Source organism: Schistocerca nitens, chromosome 8 (genome assembly GCF_023898315.1).
Source record: "Schistocerca nitens isolate TAMUIC-IGC-003100 chromosome 8, iqSchNite1.1, whole genome shotgun sequence".
Classification (NCBI taxonomy): Eukaryota; Metazoa; Arthropoda; class Insecta; order Orthoptera; family Acrididae; genus Schistocerca; species Schistocerca nitens.
This window is the reverse complement of record NC_064621.1, coordinates 469,677,802-469,695,615: the sequence shown is the minus strand read 5'-3', so window position 1 is coordinate 469,695,615 and position 17,814 is coordinate 469,677,802. Positions and strand designations below refer to the sequence as shown.

Here is a 17,814-nt window from a genome sequence, read left to right as displayed (position 1 = left end):
AATAATGGCAAGTTCAGGAAAAGATGATGAAGGTGATCAGTGATCACGCACCGTTCTCTCAAAGTATACCACGAAGGATCACCAATATTGAGGTCTGTTGATTATGGTGGTCAAGGGAGATGCTACAATTCCTCGTGCCCACAAAACCAATCCTGGATCGTGCCAGCTGTGAGAATAGAGTCCCATCGTCTGGGAACACGCCATCACCATTGGGGAATGAACGCTGTACCATGGGATAAACATAATCAGTCAAAAGGGTCAAGTAATCTTTAGTAATGAAGCACTTTTGCGGCTCCATGGAATACCACGATATGACTGCCTAATTAATCACCGAACCCACTATCATGTTCCACTCTTGGAACATAAACTCGGCCAGCAGAGGGAAACAGTTTAAAACAAGACCCAACCGGCCAGATGATATTCTTCCATTGCTCCACAGTCCAGGTTTCACGGCTTCGGACCCATGTTGCCCTGTTGCGGGTATTTGCATCACTGGTGAGGGATTTTTGATTTCCAGCTCGCCCTTTAATTCCCTCCTTATGGGGCCCCTTTCGTGCTGTTTTGGTGCTGACCCTGACTTTTGCAGGTGCAGGCGGCTTATTTTGTGGTTGCAGTCCTCTTCAATGACTGTCTGCCACGATCACTCAACCCACACTTTCGTTCGCGCTGTGACTTAGTGGGCAATGTTTTTCCGTTTTCCTGGAATATTGTATAAATTTAGACACGGTGCCTCTTTAAACACCAACTCTTGGTTATCATCAATTTTCCCAAGATCCGAGTCACTTTGCTCTGACATGATACTCTCACAACTATAGAGAACACTGTTCTGATCACGAGTTACACGCAGGCCGATGTGGCCGAGCAGTTCTAGGCGCCTCAGTCAGGAGCCGCGCTGCTGCTACGGTCGCAAGTTCGAATCCTGCCTCGGGCATGGATGTGTGTGACGTCCTTAGGTTAGTTAGGTTTAAGTAGTTATAAGTCTAGGGGACTGATGACCTCATGTGTTAAGTCCTATAGTGCTTTGAACCATTTGAACGAGTTACACTTGCAATGCATTGAGGACATTACGCGGGTCCCGTTCGTGGCCAAACAAAACAGCAGACATGGTTAGCATCTGCATTAACGTTCAAGTATGCATTGCTCGCAGTGTTTCCATATTTTTGTGCAACCTCTGATCTTCTTCCAGCAGTACGCTTGAAACTTTTCATCGGTTTAACTATTTGAAGACGACGTGAAAAGGATTTGTCCGTTACGTTCACATTCTTGCTCACTAGCGTTCTCCCGTTTCCTGCTACTCAGCTCAATTCCCTCCGCGTTCCCGTCAGGCGAAACAAGAACTGAAACGCTGAACCGGCAGGTTTTAATTTAAACCCACAGGAGTGCATTTCGGGCGAAGAGGACTCGGAGCGGGAATTATCTAGCCTCCATTTGCAGCGGCATAAATCACTGGACGCTTTTCCCCAGCTCCTGCTGTGGAGGGCGGAGTATTTAAAAATTAAAACGCACCGTGCCTGAGCAGTTCAATAGCGGTGGGGGCGGGCCGCTGCCGTTTTCAGCGCATTCGCGGAGCAGTCGAGACACCACTGAGGAGAGCGATACCGCCATGATTACACACACAGTGAAAAGAACTCGAAAAGCAGCTCCACCCAAGGCCTCCCATAATATTTACCGGTCTTGTATGCCGCCGACAGACAGGAAGAAGAAGCAGAAATGTCACGGCGCATCACGTCTTCAAAGAACAACCAAGTAGCTATATTATACGGTAGGTGATATTTTTCTCTAAAAAGAGACTTATGCTCAAAATTTAACGCTCGGAATAAAATTACTGTAACCTCAATTTTCTCGAAAATTGAAAGATCACCGACGAAATCTCCAAGACCTTTAAAATAAATACGGGCTGTGTAAGACAAGGTGAGAGTTCATATTTAGTATTCCTCCAATGTATTCAAGAATAAATTGTAAAAACATTGAAAGACAAATTAGAAGAAAACCAAATATCACTACTACAACATGAAGAACAAAACAGTATACTGAAGTTGCCTGTCTGGCATTTGAAGAAGATTTTGGTGTATGTCCTGAAGCAAAGATACAAGTTTGTCTCTTGGAAGAGGTAGCCAGTAGAGCAGCTTTAAAAATCTCTGCACAGAAGACTATATTTCATCTAAACATAAAAAATGCACCAAAAAATTTAGTAATACATTTTGGTCAACACAGAAGTTAATCCCAGTATCAGAGAGAGATAATTAAAACGCATCAGAACATCTGGCATAGATGAACGGATATACGAAATGGAAAGACAATTTTCTCATCTTGAGAAATGGAACTGAGCGATCCGTTTTACTTGGTACAAAACTTTCCAAAGCGAAGATCTCATAAATATTTTAATTTCGAACAGCCGGTTTCGACAGACTTTTCTTTATCTTCAAAGAGCATATGGAGTAGCTAAGAATTTTATTATAAAAAGTGCATATCGAGAAGAGTGAACAAATAATGCGTTACAGCACGGCATCGGCAGTGAAACCAAAATATTTTTATGCAGGCAAATGTTTAGCACTGAATTATAAATTACACAAACTAGAAATATTAGAGAGTACAATGAGAGAAATTTTATATCCAAGAAGAAACACACAGGAACATGGAAATTAAAAATATTGTGGAATATATAAAACCCTTAAAAAAGTATCAAACAATAAGGACAGGATAAAACTAGAAGGATTACAAGCAGAAGTGAGAAGAGAGTTGGTGTGGAGCGGTCTGGGGAAAACTACGTTTTCCTGGGCTTTATTATGTACCTTCGCGGAGTCGGCACGTTAATCTGGATTTTGGAACGTTAGTGGTAGAGGGTGACCGGATGCCCTTCCTATCACCCAACCTTCCTCCCCCGGACTGAATCGATGCCCGAGGTAGGATTCGAACCTGCGACCGCAGCGGTCGCGCGGTTCTAGACTGTAGCGACTAGAACCGCTCGGCCACTCCGGCCGCATGCAACCCAGGGTGTTTTATGAATTTCTCTCGCATCTGATTCATCATTGCTTCTAATTTTTCTGCTCTGTTTCTACAGACCCCTCACTTCACAACCATAATTTTAAACAGGTCTTGTTAAATACTTACGAATTTCTATGTCAACTGATTGCTCTCGTATTTACGATTTATACATGTCACTTCATTCCCATCCCTAGCTCACTCATAATGTAGCATTTTTTCCTAGTAGAGGTTGCTATGTGCAATAGCTGTAGTTAAAAATTTTGCGTGGGTTTCCGAGTTATGTATAGATTTCACCCAATCCCTAGGTAGGTGTTACATGTGACAGAGACCGCCACCAAACACCACCGAAAACCATGGTTTCGACATTTACATATTACCCTCTCCACCCCCCAAACTCATCCCTGAGCGTCCTAAGGGTGTCTTACCTCAACAGCATTTTTTTCCCGCCTCAAGTAATTCTTACTCATTAATTTTGGTTGAAATTTTGAATTTGTTGCAGGCTCGCGAGCAAAGCTGTAAACGAAGAACGTGGTTTGTGTTTGTGTGTGTGTGTGTGTGTGTGTGTGTGTGTGTGTGTGTGTGTGTGTGTGTGTTTAGCTTCCAGCATAGAATTGGCTGGTCTGTAGGAATTTCAACAAATTTTGATCTATAAATTGCTTGTTTGTAAACATACTGCATTCACATTTAAGAAATACCTGTTTTATCACTGCGATGTTCTATTTATCTGTCTACTTTTGTATCTTTTATCTCATTCTGTACGTACGAAAATTTAAGTCTGCCACCACGTTTGTGTCTGTATGTCAAGGATAATGTCAGTAACTACTGTACGAATTTTGATATGGTTTCCACTCGTGGATAGCCTGAACTGGGAAGAAGGTTTGTGGCACAAAGTTTAAATGTAGTAAGTCCGTCCAACGGCAGCATCAGGCCGGCGATGCAGGACATACCAGATATCAAACATGAAATGTATTCGTAGTTGCGAATACGAGCAACCATCAGCTGTGTAAGTGAATGACGACAATGGAAATTCGTAGCGGACCGGGACTAACCCGGATTTCCCGCTTCATGCGCGCGGTCTCCTTAACCGCTTTGGCTGTCGGTGCATGACTCACTGTCAGACCCAAAATTCCACCTTTTCTCATTTTTGCGCCACTACAAGGGAGGACATTTTAACTACAGTGCCTGTGTTGGATGCACGCACGTCAGAAGGAGCATTGCATCGTTCTTAACAACACAGGCACTGAAACATAGTATCAGATATCAAGCTAGGAAGAACTGACTTTCTGATACACAGTCAGCTCCAATCAGTGCCAGGAGACGTCACTCCAAATGCCAATGAGACAGGGAGCAGATATCATTCGAGTCGCCTGGAAGCATTCCTGGTTGTGCTGCCTAGTTTAAGAAACATGATAGTGATGATGTTCAGTTACCTAGTTACCTTACGTTGTTCTCTGAATTTTAACCATAGTTCTACGCAGAGGCTCACTAAACCAAATTACTGCTACACCAGCAAGTCCTGTAGCTACCCATGTGAAGCCGGGGCGGGTTGCATTTGTAATGAGAAGCCAAGGCCTGAGCCCCACTGATTTCGGCGAGTTTTTAGCCGGTGGCCACTCCAAAGTAACTACTCTTTCGTTTACGAACAAACAGAGATCAAGCGTAAGACGCAGTATTCGTCTCGGACCACGTGAAATTGTTAGGACACTCGAAAATTACTTCTAAAAAACTTTTATGGCAAAAAAGGCAGGAATAAAGAAAAAACGTCGCATCACGAAGAAACTATCCGAATGGGACGGAAATGAGTAGAAGTGATGTGGCTGTACAGGCAAACAAATGTTTATAACTTCCGGAAAATTGGATGATATATTCCAGAGAAAGAGCTTCACAAATTGAATAAGTCAATAACGCTTTGGCCCATTTCTGGGCCCTATTCAAGCAGTTATTCGGCTTGGCATTGATTAATAGAGCAGCTCGATGCCGTACTGCCGACTGTTAACGAAGGTACAAACATAAGGAATAGGTTTCCAGGTGTAAGTGGCTCAATGACTTCTTAAGTAACGGAACCCAGTATGTTGTCCTCGACGGTGAGTGTTCATCAGAGACAAGGGTATCGTCAGGAATGCCCCAGGGACGTTGATAGGACCACTGTTATTTTCTGTACACATAAATCATCTGGCGGATAGGGTGAGCAGCAGTCTGTGGTTGTTTGCTAATGACGCTGGGGCGTATGGGAAGATATCATTGAACGAGAACAGGAGGATATGAGATAACTTAGACAAAATTTCTAATTGGTGTGATGAATTACAGCTAGCTCTAAATGTGAAAAAAATGTAAGTTAATGTAAACGAGTAGGAAAAATAAAGCGATAATGTTAGAGTTCAAGCATTAGCAGTGTGGTGCTTCACAAAGTCATGTCAGTTAAGTATGTATATGTAACGTTGCAAAACAGTATGAAATGAAATGAGCTTATAAGGACTGTAGTAGGGACGGCGAATGGTTCAAATGGCTCTGAGCACTATGGGACTTAACTGCTGAGGGCATCAGTCCCCTAGAACTTAGAACTACTTAAACCTAACTAACCTAAGGACATCACACACATCCATTTCCGAGGCAGGATTCGAACCTACGACCGTAGCGGTCGCACGGTTCCAGGCTGTAGCGCCTAGAACTGCTCGGCCACTCCGGCCGGCGACGGCGAATGGTAGCCTTTGTTTTATTGGGAAAATTTTAGGAAAGTGTGGTTCATCTGTAAAGGAGACCGCATATAGGACCCTGGTGCGACCCAGTATTAAGAACTGTTCGAGTGTTTGGGATCTGCACCAGGCCGGATTGAAGGACGACATCGAAGCTACTCAAAAGTCGGGCTGCTAGATATGTTACCGGTAGGTTCGAACAACAAGCAGGTGTTACGGAGATGCTTTGGGAACTCAAATGGGAATCACTAGAGGAAAAACTAAGTTCTTTCCGGGGAGCAAAACTGAGAAAATTTGAGAACCGGCTGTCTGCAGAACGATTCTACTGCCACCACGTAAATACCAGTTAGGACCATGAAGATAAGGTTAGAGAGAGTAGGGATCGTACGGAGGGATATATATACATACATATAGGCGTTCATTTTTCCTTCGCTCTACTAATATTTGCGAGTGAAACAGGTAATTAAGTGACTAGTAGTTGTACAGGGCACCCTCCGTCACGCACCGTACGGGGCTTGCGCAGTACGTATGTAGAAGTAGATAGTACAAGTCCTGCGTTGGGTGCAATTGGAGAGTTGGAAGTACAGAAGGAAGAGATCGTACGGAGAACATCCAGCACATACCGTATAATCACACTTGTATGTATGTATGTATGAAACAGGAGACCTAGAAACGACGAAGGGGCTTCGTCCCGCCTGTAGCCCTCAGTGATTCACAATCCCACAAAACAGGCTACGGCAGTCGACCCACCCCCACCGCCGTCCCACACCAAACCCAGGGTTATTTCGTGGTTCGGACCCCCCGGGAACGTCTCACACCAGACGAGTGCAACCGCAAACGTTTGCGTCGTAATTATGGTGTACGCGTACGTGGAAACGGCGTTTGCGCAGCAATCGCCGCCACAGTGTAACTGAGGCGGAATAAGAGGAACCAGCCCGCATTCGCCGAGGCAGATGGAAAACTGCCTTAAAAACCATCCAAAGGTTGGCCGGCACACCGGACCTCGACACTAATTCGCCGGGCGGATTCGTGCCGGGGACCGGCACGCCTTCCAGCTCTGGAAGGAGCACGTTAGACCGCGCGGGCTATAATCAAACTTAGTATTCCTTGTTTGGAAGCCGCGAACAAAGCGTGTGAAGGAGGGACGCGGGAGTTCCATCAGGTAGTGGCTTGGTAACACCAGAGGGAGCACGCGTGAAGCGCTAACAGGTCTATTTGTCACGCTGACGCGCAACCACATTGGCATTCATGAAATGATGAATTGCAATGAGCGCAGCGCCGCTCTGAAGCCACTTGGGAACGCCCTGAATGTACAGGGGAGCTTTGGTAACCGCAACACACCGCACCTCCGCCTCTCCTAATACACGCCTGCCGCCTGATCTACAACTGCTCTCTGAATTTTCGTGGTTTAGGAAATCTTGTTCTCAAGGAAGTGCTCTCCCTTTGCATTTTTGGCCTTACAACAAAACACCATAATCAGACCAGACGCAGCTCTTAATTAAAGGCTCTGCGGCGGAGCCGCCCCAAAATTACATATTAAAATAAATTTCTCAACAACGTGTTATAGATTGTCAGATATCGAAATAGACGACAGAAGGATAGAGAGAAAATTAAAATCGCTGATGGGACACCAGTTCGATTTTACACAGAGTGCGCGGAGGAACTTGCCCCCCTTCTTGCAGCGGTGTACCGTAAGTCTCTAGAAGAGCGTAGCGTTCCAAAGGATTGGAAAAGGGCACAGGTCATCCCCGTTTTCAAGAAGGGACGTCGAACAGATGTGCAGAACTATAGACCTATATCTCTAACGTCTATCAGTTGTAGAATTTTGGAACACGTATTATGTTCTAGTATAGTGAGTTTTCTGGAGACCAGAAATATACTCTGTAGGAATCAGTATGGGTTTCTAAAAAGACGATTGTGTGAAACCCAGCTCGCGCTATTCGTCCACGAGACTCAGAGGGCCATAGACACGGGTTCACAGGTAGATGCCGTGTTTCTTGACTTCCGCAAGGCGTTCGATACAGTTTCCCACAGTCGTTTAATGAACAAAGTAAGAGCATATGGACTATCAGACCAATTGTGTGATTGGATTGAAGAGTTCCTAGATAATAGAACGCAGCATGTCATTCTGAATGGAGAGAAGTCTTCCAAAGTACGAGTGATTTCAGGTGTGCCGGAGGGGAGTGTAGTAGGACCGTTGCTATTCACAATATACATAAATGACCTTGTGGATGACATCGGAAGTTCACCGAGGCTTTTCGCGGATGATGCTGTGGTATATCGAGAGGTTGTAACAATGGAAAATTGTACTGAAATGCAGGAGTATCTGCAGCGAATTGACGCATGGTGTAGGGAATGGCAACTGAGTCTCAATGTAGCCAAGTGTAATGTGCTGCGAATACATAGAAAGACAGATCCCTTATCATTTAGCTACAAAATAGCAGGTCAGCAACTGGAGGCAGTTAATTCCATAATTTATCTGGGAGTACGTATTAGGAGTGATTTAAAATGGAATGATAATATAAAGTTGATCGTCGGTAAAGCAGATGCCAGACAGATTCATTGGAAGAATCCTAAGGAAATGCAATCCGAAAACAAAGGAAGTAGGTTACAGTACGCTTGTTCGCCCACAGCTTGAATACTGCTCAGCAGTGCGGGATCCGTACCAGATAGGGTTGATAGAAGAGAGAGAGAAGATCCAACGGAGAGGAGCGCGCTTCGTTACAGGATCATTTAGTAATTGCTAAAGCGTTACGGTGATGATAGATAAACTCCACTGGAAGACTCTGCAGGAGGGACGGTCAGTAGCTCGGTACGGGCTTTTGTTGAAGTTTCGAGAACATACCTTCACCGAGGAGTCAAGCAGTATATTGCTCCCTCCTACGCATATATCGCGAAGAGACCATGAGGATAAAATCGGAGAGATTAGAGCCCACACAGAAGCATACCGACAATCCTTCTTCCCACGAACAATACGAGACCGGAATAGAAGGGAGAACCGATAGAGGTACTGAAGGTACCCTCTGCCACACACCGTCAGGTGGCTTGCGGAGTATGTATGTATATATAGATGTAGATTGCTTTTCGCGTATTTCCCACAAGAATTTAAATAATGCCGGTCAACGTTTCTAGAAGTGTTGATACGATCTCATGCGACGTTTCCGTAACAGGTAGTCTCAAGGATGCGCCTTGAAATGCTACTTAGCTCTATGTAGCAGAAGTTTTGGGGCGTAGCTTTTATCGTGTATAATTCTTAAGGCCGGCTCGAAGGGTCTGGTCGCTCAGCCTAAGCGTTTCCTACCAACCTCCACACAGTTTTGACGTTCCGCTGCTTATACCAAAAGGAAATGAACAGAGTTGCTGAAACATCGCTGTCGAATCCCTGTCTCTGCAGATCTCTATTATGTTTTTATGCGTCATTAATCGACGTTTAGAATTATTGTTTTGAAATCGTTTCAGGTAGTTTTTTTTTGGTTCCGTCCACTGTTAAAATATGTTTGCAAATCTCTCGCCAGAATGCACTAGGATACGGTAACGTAAGTATCACAACCTATCTAGAGTTTCACGAATAGTCAATGGGAAAAGGCGCTCGAAATATGTTCTGTTAGTTCAGTTTCCTTGCTTGCTGACGGTGTTCACGGCTAACGTGCGTTATTTTTGTGATTGTGTTTCTTTTTGTGAGGGTGTTGCGCCCAAGTTAAGTGGGCTATACTACCTTCTGAATAAGTTCAGCACACCAGTAGTTCAAAAACAGCACGGTATGAATTCAGTTTGTAATTTTTCAGGTAAAAATTTGGAACACGCGGGTAGGTTGAAAGTGAAGGAATTTTTTTTTTGACGTGGGTGGGGGGCACCAGAGTTGAAAATAATCTACACCAAAAAACAGCGTATATCCAGGTACGCAATTTTAACAGAACAATGTACAATGCATCGGAGTGGCTGTGTGGTTGTGAAGTGAAAAATGCATTTTTCTGTTTCATCTATCTTGTGACAAATAGTAGCGATAATGTCTGGACTGAGGATGGTATCACAGACTTAAAAAAATTTCACGCTAAGGTGAAAAAACACAATTCCAGTAAAAACCTTTACATAGTTTTGGTGAATTTTTAGTATTTGCGAAAGTGGTCATTATATGCTAACTAGACAGTGTAACTTCTTGATATAATGAAGACATACAATGAAAATGTCTCAAAAAAAAAAAAAAAAAAAAAACAAAAAAACAAAACAAAAAACCGGTATATCTTGAGTAAACTGATAAGAGTGCATTAAATTTTGTGTAAAATCCGAACTTGCCTTAAATGGCCATGACGAAACAGAAAATGCCAAGAACCCAGGAATTTTTTCAAGGTCTAGTTGATCTGATAGCAGAACTGGACGGCATCTTGAAGCAGCATATCGAAAAATTACAAAACCGGGTTTTTCTTGGGCCTTCCGAAAACACTTCACAATGAACTGCTGAAATCGATTTACGAGGTATGCCTAAATCTAATCAGAAATGAACTGTCAAAGACAAATTTCCTTGGTATGACGAAAGCACTGACTGCGCAGATTTGTCAAAACTGGTCGTAATAATTCGCTATGAGTTGCTGTGGAAAATTAAAGAAATATTTATTTCGTTTGTATGACCAAAAAGTCACAGTGCGACGATGTAACTGCAGCTGTTCTCAGCGAGCTAGAGAAAAATCAACGTACGAGTAAATGGAACACCTGAGAAACTGATAGCTCAGTGTCACGACGGTACTCCTGTTATAAGTGGACACTAAAAAGGACTTCAAATCAGAATTGAAGAGCTGAATAAAAATGCTCATTTCATTCACTGTTATGTACATCAGTTAAATTCAATTGTTGAGCGTTGTGACAGGCAATAAGCATGTCCGGCTCTTCTTGAGAAACTTTGAAGGAATCTGTACCTTTGGAACAGTCTCGTAAACACACAGCCGTTCCTGTCGAGATAATGAAAAAACATATTCCTCCTTGCCCTCATTCCATCAGATGAAATTTAAAATTACGGAGTGTAACAACTATAGACAAATATCAAAAGGAAGCCGCGCGGGAATAGCCGAGCGGTATGAGGCGCTGCAGTCATGGACTGTGCGGCTGGTCCCGGCGGAGCTTCGAGTCCTCCCTCGGGCATGGGTGTGTGTGTATTTGTCCTTAGGATAATTTAGATTAAGTAGTGTGTAAGCTTAGGAACTGATGACCTTAGCAGGTCATAAGATTTCACTCACACACACACACACACACCCCACCACCACCACCACCACCACCACCACCAAAAGGAAATTGTTGAGTGCATGGAAAATGGTTCAAATGGCTCTGGGCACTATGGGACTTAACATCTGAGGTCATCAGTCCCCTAGAACTTAGAACTACTTAAACCTAACTAATCTAAGGACATTACACACACACATGGCCGAGGCAGGATTCGAACCTGCGACCGTAGCAGCAGCGCGGTTCCGGACTGATGCGCCTAGAACCGCATGGGCACCGCGGCCGGCGTGCATGGGAAAATCATTGATGATGATAGTAATGATTATAAGACTATAAACAAGCCCATGGGACTCGAGGTTTTCCTGCAAGACGAACATTTCCTCTTCTGGCTACGTTTCTTTTTTTTAAAAAAAAAATAATAAAGCAATGCCCGTTTGTGACATTTTGTTCAATGAACTCCAGCGAAGGAATATTGATGCAGGGAAAGCTGATGAATATGTGCTTCACTTTGCATAATGTGGTCTACAGGTGGCCGAAACGAAACACGAAGAGAAGCGTCAATAGTGCAATGTAGCCTGGTGGCGGTGTTACGAGTTCACTGACCCCGCGAGTTCCCCCCTGACAGAGCCACAGTATCATTTTGCGGGGAAAAATTTGTTTAGCAAAGCGCTCCTGTTTCAGCGCATTCCGGAGATGAGTGCAGACTAGTCCGGGGCCCCATCATTCCGGATGGCTGCTCGCGGCGCCTAATCGCGATCTAATTGGAAACCGTTATTAATGGAGTCCTCTTCAACGCCCCGCTGCCTGCCAGGGCGCTCTTAATGAACCTCCGGGTTCCCGAGGATTTTGTTATGTGCCGATTTGCCACCAGCGGGGAGCGATGCCTCCTCCCCGACTCGAAGCCTGCATTTGGAGCGCCAACTGACCAGGTCATCGCAGGTGTGAACCGCAGAGAAACTCGTTTATCCGGCAGTCTCTATTATTTTCAGTACAGCAGTTTTTAATCATTTGATACTTTGGAAGTAATAGCGACAATAATTGACGCTGAGAATCATTAAACTCAACCAACCGCGATACACCTAGCCTAGATGTCGGTTAACGAGTTATCATTGAGCTTATAATGGGACTACTCCGTGGCACACTTATTTTCTAACATACAACGCGATACTTAAAATAAATTTACCATCCGATCCATTAACATTTTACCACCATTTTTTTTTACTTTCCCAATTAGGCCAGATGTTAAAACGTAATTTATCCTTGAAGACGAGGGCGTGATGAAAAGTAATGCCTCCGGATATTTTGTGTTACAACTCTCAAAGTTTTTTTTCCAAATGAAATACACGTTGTTAACATTCTGTATCTTTATTTTTCATGTCTACATATTTATTTCTCAACATAGATACCCTAGCGACGAACACATTTCTCCCAAGAAGAGACCAGTTTGTTGACACCATAACTGTAGAATGTCTAACTTTGTTGGCGGGGCCACAACCTCACCTCTGTTTTCACCGCTTTATTGCAATCAGAGTGAAGTCTTCGAAAATGTTCAAGTTCTGGAAACGGGTGACAATCGGATGGGACCAAGTCGGGACTGTGTGGAAGACTATTTGGAAATTTGTGGTACGGGCTATGGGACCAAACTGCTGAAGTTGTAAGTAGGCTGTTTGGGTTTTTTTGTTGGTGACGCCATGTAGCGCTCTGTATTAAAGTCGCCGACTGCGCTGTGTGCAGTCTGTGGCTGGGTGGACTCACTGTTGGAATATTCACTTGTGTAGTGTTGGGCAGTTGGATGTGGACAGCGCGTAGCGTTGGGCAGTTGGAGGTGAGCCGCCAGCAGTGGTGGATGTGGGGAGAGAGATGCCAGAGTTTTGAGATGTTAATGGCTCTGAGCACTATGGGATTTAACATCTGAGGTCATCAGTCCCCTAGAACTTAGAACTACTTAAAGCGAACTTATCTAAGGACATCACACACATCCATGCTCGAGGCAGGATTCGAACCTGCGATCGTAGCGGTCGCGCGACTCCAGACTGAAGCGCCTAGAACCGCTCGGCCACACCGGCCGATGTTAATCTCAGCCACAATGTGGACGTGAGTCCGTCAGCAAAAAGGAAATTTGTCAAACTGGAGATATATATATATATATAACACACTATTATGGTAAATACATTGTTATTGTTTGTTCTCTATCAAAATCTTTCATTTACTATCTATATGCCTATCAGTAGTTAGTGCCTTCAGTAGTTAGAATCTCTCATTTAGCTGGCAGTATTGGCGCTCGCTGTATTGCAGTAGTTCGAGTAACGAAGATTTTTGTGAGGTAAGTGATTCACGAAGGGTATAGGTTATTGGTAGTCAGCGCTATCCCTTTGTAGGGATTATTAAAAGTCAGATTGCGTTGCGCTAAAACATTGTATGTCAGTTTAGAAATGATCAGAATAAGTAAAGAGAAAACTGTCTGAGTATGTTCACTTTTAATCAGCTGTTTCTGTATCAAATAACGTAGAAGTTTACCAGCACAGTCTTTCCATACATTCAAAGGGGAAGTTTCGAAGTCATCGGTCACTAGGCTTACGCACTACTTAATCTAACTAATGCTAAGGACAACACACACACCCATGCCCGAGGGAGGACTCGAACCTCCGACGGGGGAGGCCGCGCGAACCGTGACAATACGCCCCCGACCGCACGGCTACCCTGCGCGGCGTGGAGGATGATACATAAGTGAACCCAACGCGTTGGAGTGTTGCAGACGCCATAGCACTCACTGTGTGTGGGTTGGCATTGTCATGTTAACGGATAGGGTGCCCTATGTGTGGACGATGTCTTCGAATTTGAAATTTAATTGCAGCACGCTATTTCTGGCGCGCCGACAGTTACTTTACACACCGTCATCTTATACCGTACAATCTGAAACCCTCTAGCGGTAGAGTGCTACAAATATATAGACATGAGGAGTAAAGATGTAGAATGTTAATAACGTTTGCCTTATTTCAAAAACCTCAAGAGTTTTCACTCAAGGAATTCGAAGGCATTAGTTATCAGCACATCTTCCTACGAATGTAAAATTCTGCATCCTAAAGTTATTTTGGAAGAAGTATCTTAATACAAAATAAATTGTCAAACCTGTACTGTAATCTTTAAAAGATCAGTAACATTACTAATATTATAAAGACATCAAAACTTTAAATTGCACATGAAATTCTGTTTATATTGATCTTACTACCAAACAATGTCTTTATAAATCAGTTTTGAGACGGGCATATTTATCACAACATTTCAAGTTTAAATAAACAGTGTACTGTTTTTCAAAGATCCCATTAAAAATGGATATTTCAGTAGCGAAAGAATTTCAACTTTTCATGGACAATATTGATACATATCAAGAAAGACAATGGTAGAATTTTCTTCTTAAAGCAGGAAATATACCTCGAGGCATGCTGAGCCACCGAGAAACCTGGAGAAAATACGAAGAAGAGAATGAGGTGAGAAACGGGGAAAAGGGAGAAAGGGATAATATGGACAATTTTAGACCTATTTCTATGCCATCACCGTTTGCTAAAGTTATTCGAAAGGTTGTGTATGTAAGGATAATTGATCATTTTATATCACACGATTTGCTATCATATGTACAGTTCGGCTTTAGAAGTTGTTTAACAACTGAAAATGCTATATTCTCTTTTCTCTGTGAGGTAATGAATGGGTTAAACAAAAGGTTTCGAACGCTAGGCATGTTTGCTGATTTAACTAAGGCGTTCGATTGTGTTGATCACAAAATATTGCTACAGAAGTTGGACCATTACGGAATACGGGGAGTAGCTCACAACTGGTTCACCTCTTACTTTAGCAACAGACAGCAAAAGATCATTATTCACAATGTTGAGAATGGCTGTGATGTGGGTTCTGAGTGGGGGACGGTCAAGAGGGGGTTGCCCCAGGGATCAGTATTGGGGCCACTCCTGTACCTTATTTACATAAATGATATGCCCTCTAGTATTATGGGTAACTCTAAAATATTTCTGGTTTCTGATGACACTAGTTAGGTAGTAAAGGATGTTGTGTGCAACACTGGCTCTGTTTCAAATAGTGCAGTTCATGACATAAGTTCTTGGCTTGTAGAAAATAAACGCTAAATCACAGTAAGATTCAGTTTTTCCAGTTTCTAACACACAGTTCAACGAAACCTGACGTTTTAATTTCACAGAATGGGCGTATGATTAGTGAAACTGAGCAGTGCAAATTTCTAGGTGTTCAGATAGATAGTAAACTGTTGTGGAAAGCCCACGTTCAGGATCTTGTTCAAAGACTTAATGCTGCCATTTTTACTATTCAAACAGTATCTGAAGTGACTGATCGTTAGGCACGAAAATTAGTCTACTTTGCTTATTTTCATTCGCTTATGTCGTGTGGTATTATATTTTGGGGTAACTCTTCGCATTCTAAAAGGATATTTTTGGCTCAGAAACGGGCGGTTTGTGCAATAAGTGGTGTAAGTTAACGAACCTCTTGTCATCCCCTTTATACGAGTCTCGGTATTTTGACATTGGACTCTCAAAATATATACGTATATTCCTTACTGTCATTTCTTGTTAACAATATTAGCTTATTCCTAAGAATAAGCTGTCTTCACTCAGTTAATACTCGGCAGAAATCAAACCTGCATTTGGATCGGACTTCCTTAACTCTTGTGCAGAAAGATGTGCAGTATACTGCTGCATCCATTTTCAATAAGCTACCACTCGAATTCAAAAATCTTAGCAGTAATCCACGCGCTTTCAAATCTAAACTGAAGAGTTTCCTCGTGGGTCACTCCTATTCTGTCGAGGAGGTCCTTGAAAAATTTTGTGTTCTCAATGCATCGAGAATTATTTGATCAAACCACAGCACCGTTACAGTGAGATTTGCTGAATATTATTAAATTTATAATTTTTATGCTTTTTGTGCAAAATAGAACGTTAGAAGTTGGACAGTTCTTTTGCTGCGAATGTAAAATGACATTAAGCAAAAAGAAGATGGGAGTTCACATGGGCAATGCACTGCATCGGACGGATGAATGGGAATTTTTGAAAAAAAAATTGTTTGAATTTAGTGTTTTAACCTCAACATTGTCAGATTGGAGCAATAATCGGAAGGTAATCGAAGACTTGCCGGGTTAACAACAATGCAGCCGTGGAAAAAATCTGTGGATAGTCATGTTTAGGTCCATTTGCGTAGATTCTTACAGGCTAATTTCTGCGTCAAAGTTATCACCATTTGTTGGTCTACAGATAAAGACGATAGTGACGATGGATTAGGTGAATAAGTTGGCGCTCAATCTGAAGACGTCATGACACATATAGGGACAACAACGTAGCTACACAAAATAACGGTGTTTTTTGAGGAGAGAACTTCTGCGAAACCAATGCTTCTGGAAAGCGTACGTGATAGAACTGCACATAAATGACATACGAATCTGGCACAAAAGAAATGTTCTAAATATTTCGGAGTATGAAACTCACTGACCTTTTTTAAACATGTGATCAAAAGTTATGTGAAAATAATTATTTATAAGAAAATAAATATGACGTTTGAGTTTATGCCATTAAACAAAAAGTGTTTCTACTTTTTTTTCTGAATTTCCGGGTCTCCACTAATACGAACGGCCTAACCACATAAATGAGTTTCCGCTGTTCACGTAATTCTATACTTCTATATACGAAACTTGAATTCCTGGATCTGCTTCGCCACGCTCATATTCTTAGTGTGAGGATTTGCATTGCATGTATGAAATGCAAGGGGATTTTCAGACTCCCTGACCTAGGGAAAGATCGAACTGCTATCCCAGTGATCAGCAAACCGCTGCAGTTCGCATGCAGTCTGCAGAGCCGTTGTTTTGGCCATGCAACACGGAACAATACTGCCAGTTAAGGTGCGTTTACATGGGCCACATTTTACCCTACTTGCCTGCAATTGCGTTGCCGTCAACACTGCTGCAATTTGACTACGAAACATAGCGTTTTTTTTTTTTTTTTTTTTTTTTGCTTAAAGCAAAGTAAATTCATATGGCATGATTGACTGGGATACCCCGGAGAGCAGGTTCAGCCGCCTGAACTGGAAAGGAGTTTTCTGTCCTTCGCACCCGTACGCACGCATCTTTCCTTCGCGAATTGTGGACGTTAAGTATTACTTCAGTGTAACTGATAAGACTATGATGACGTCCCCATGCGGCGGACGGATCACTATAAACCGTTTCAAATGCCCCTTTGCCCTAACAGCAAAGCAAAAATTGTGACCAGCGTGCGGCTTATACAAGCCGTCACCCATGCAAGTACTGACCACGCCCGGCGCTCCTTAATTTCGGTGATCTGACGGGAACCGGTGCATCCACCGTGACAGGGCCGTTGTAGTATGGCCAGGCAATATTGATGATGTTGCTTGCTGCTGAAGATAATTGCCGACTTATTGATGACAGGCTGCCTTTGTTGTCCACCGAGGGTGGAGAATACTTTTTGTAGCTGGATACTGACCTATTTCTGTCCATTTCTACAAATGCTTCCATCTCGTTCTCACCTTTGTTTCCCGCTTCACTCAGGGACAGCGTTATATCAAAGAGTCTAAGCGGAAACAATTTCGCTTCGCATCCGTTCAAATGTTTGCGCGAGGGTGGTCAGAAACAGGCTGAAAAACTTGTAAGGGTATCGCACTATACCTTGTGCTGGGAAATAATTTCTAAGGAAAACTTTCTATACGTTGCGCCGTTTCAGAGTTAACTAAACTAGCATCGAAGTTAGCCAATCAGGCCCATGACAGCGCAAAGGCAAGCGACCCGCCAGATACAATTACTGTCAATTGTTCTCATAGCGTAGATGATATCACACGAGACTGCTTAGCCTTTGGTTCGGGTTCGATCCTTACTACCGTCCCAAGACTAATTGCTGTATTG

General features: G+C 43.1%; 1 protein-coding gene across 1 annotated transcript in view; it reads right to left on the bottom strand.

Annotated features, from left to right (window-relative positions):
* The window catches only part of LOC126199620 (uncharacterized), a 423,045-nt gene that overhangs the window by 367,420 nt on the left and 37,811 nt on the right, over positions 1–17,814 (bottom strand). The gene's annotated exons all lie outside the window — the stretch shown is intronic.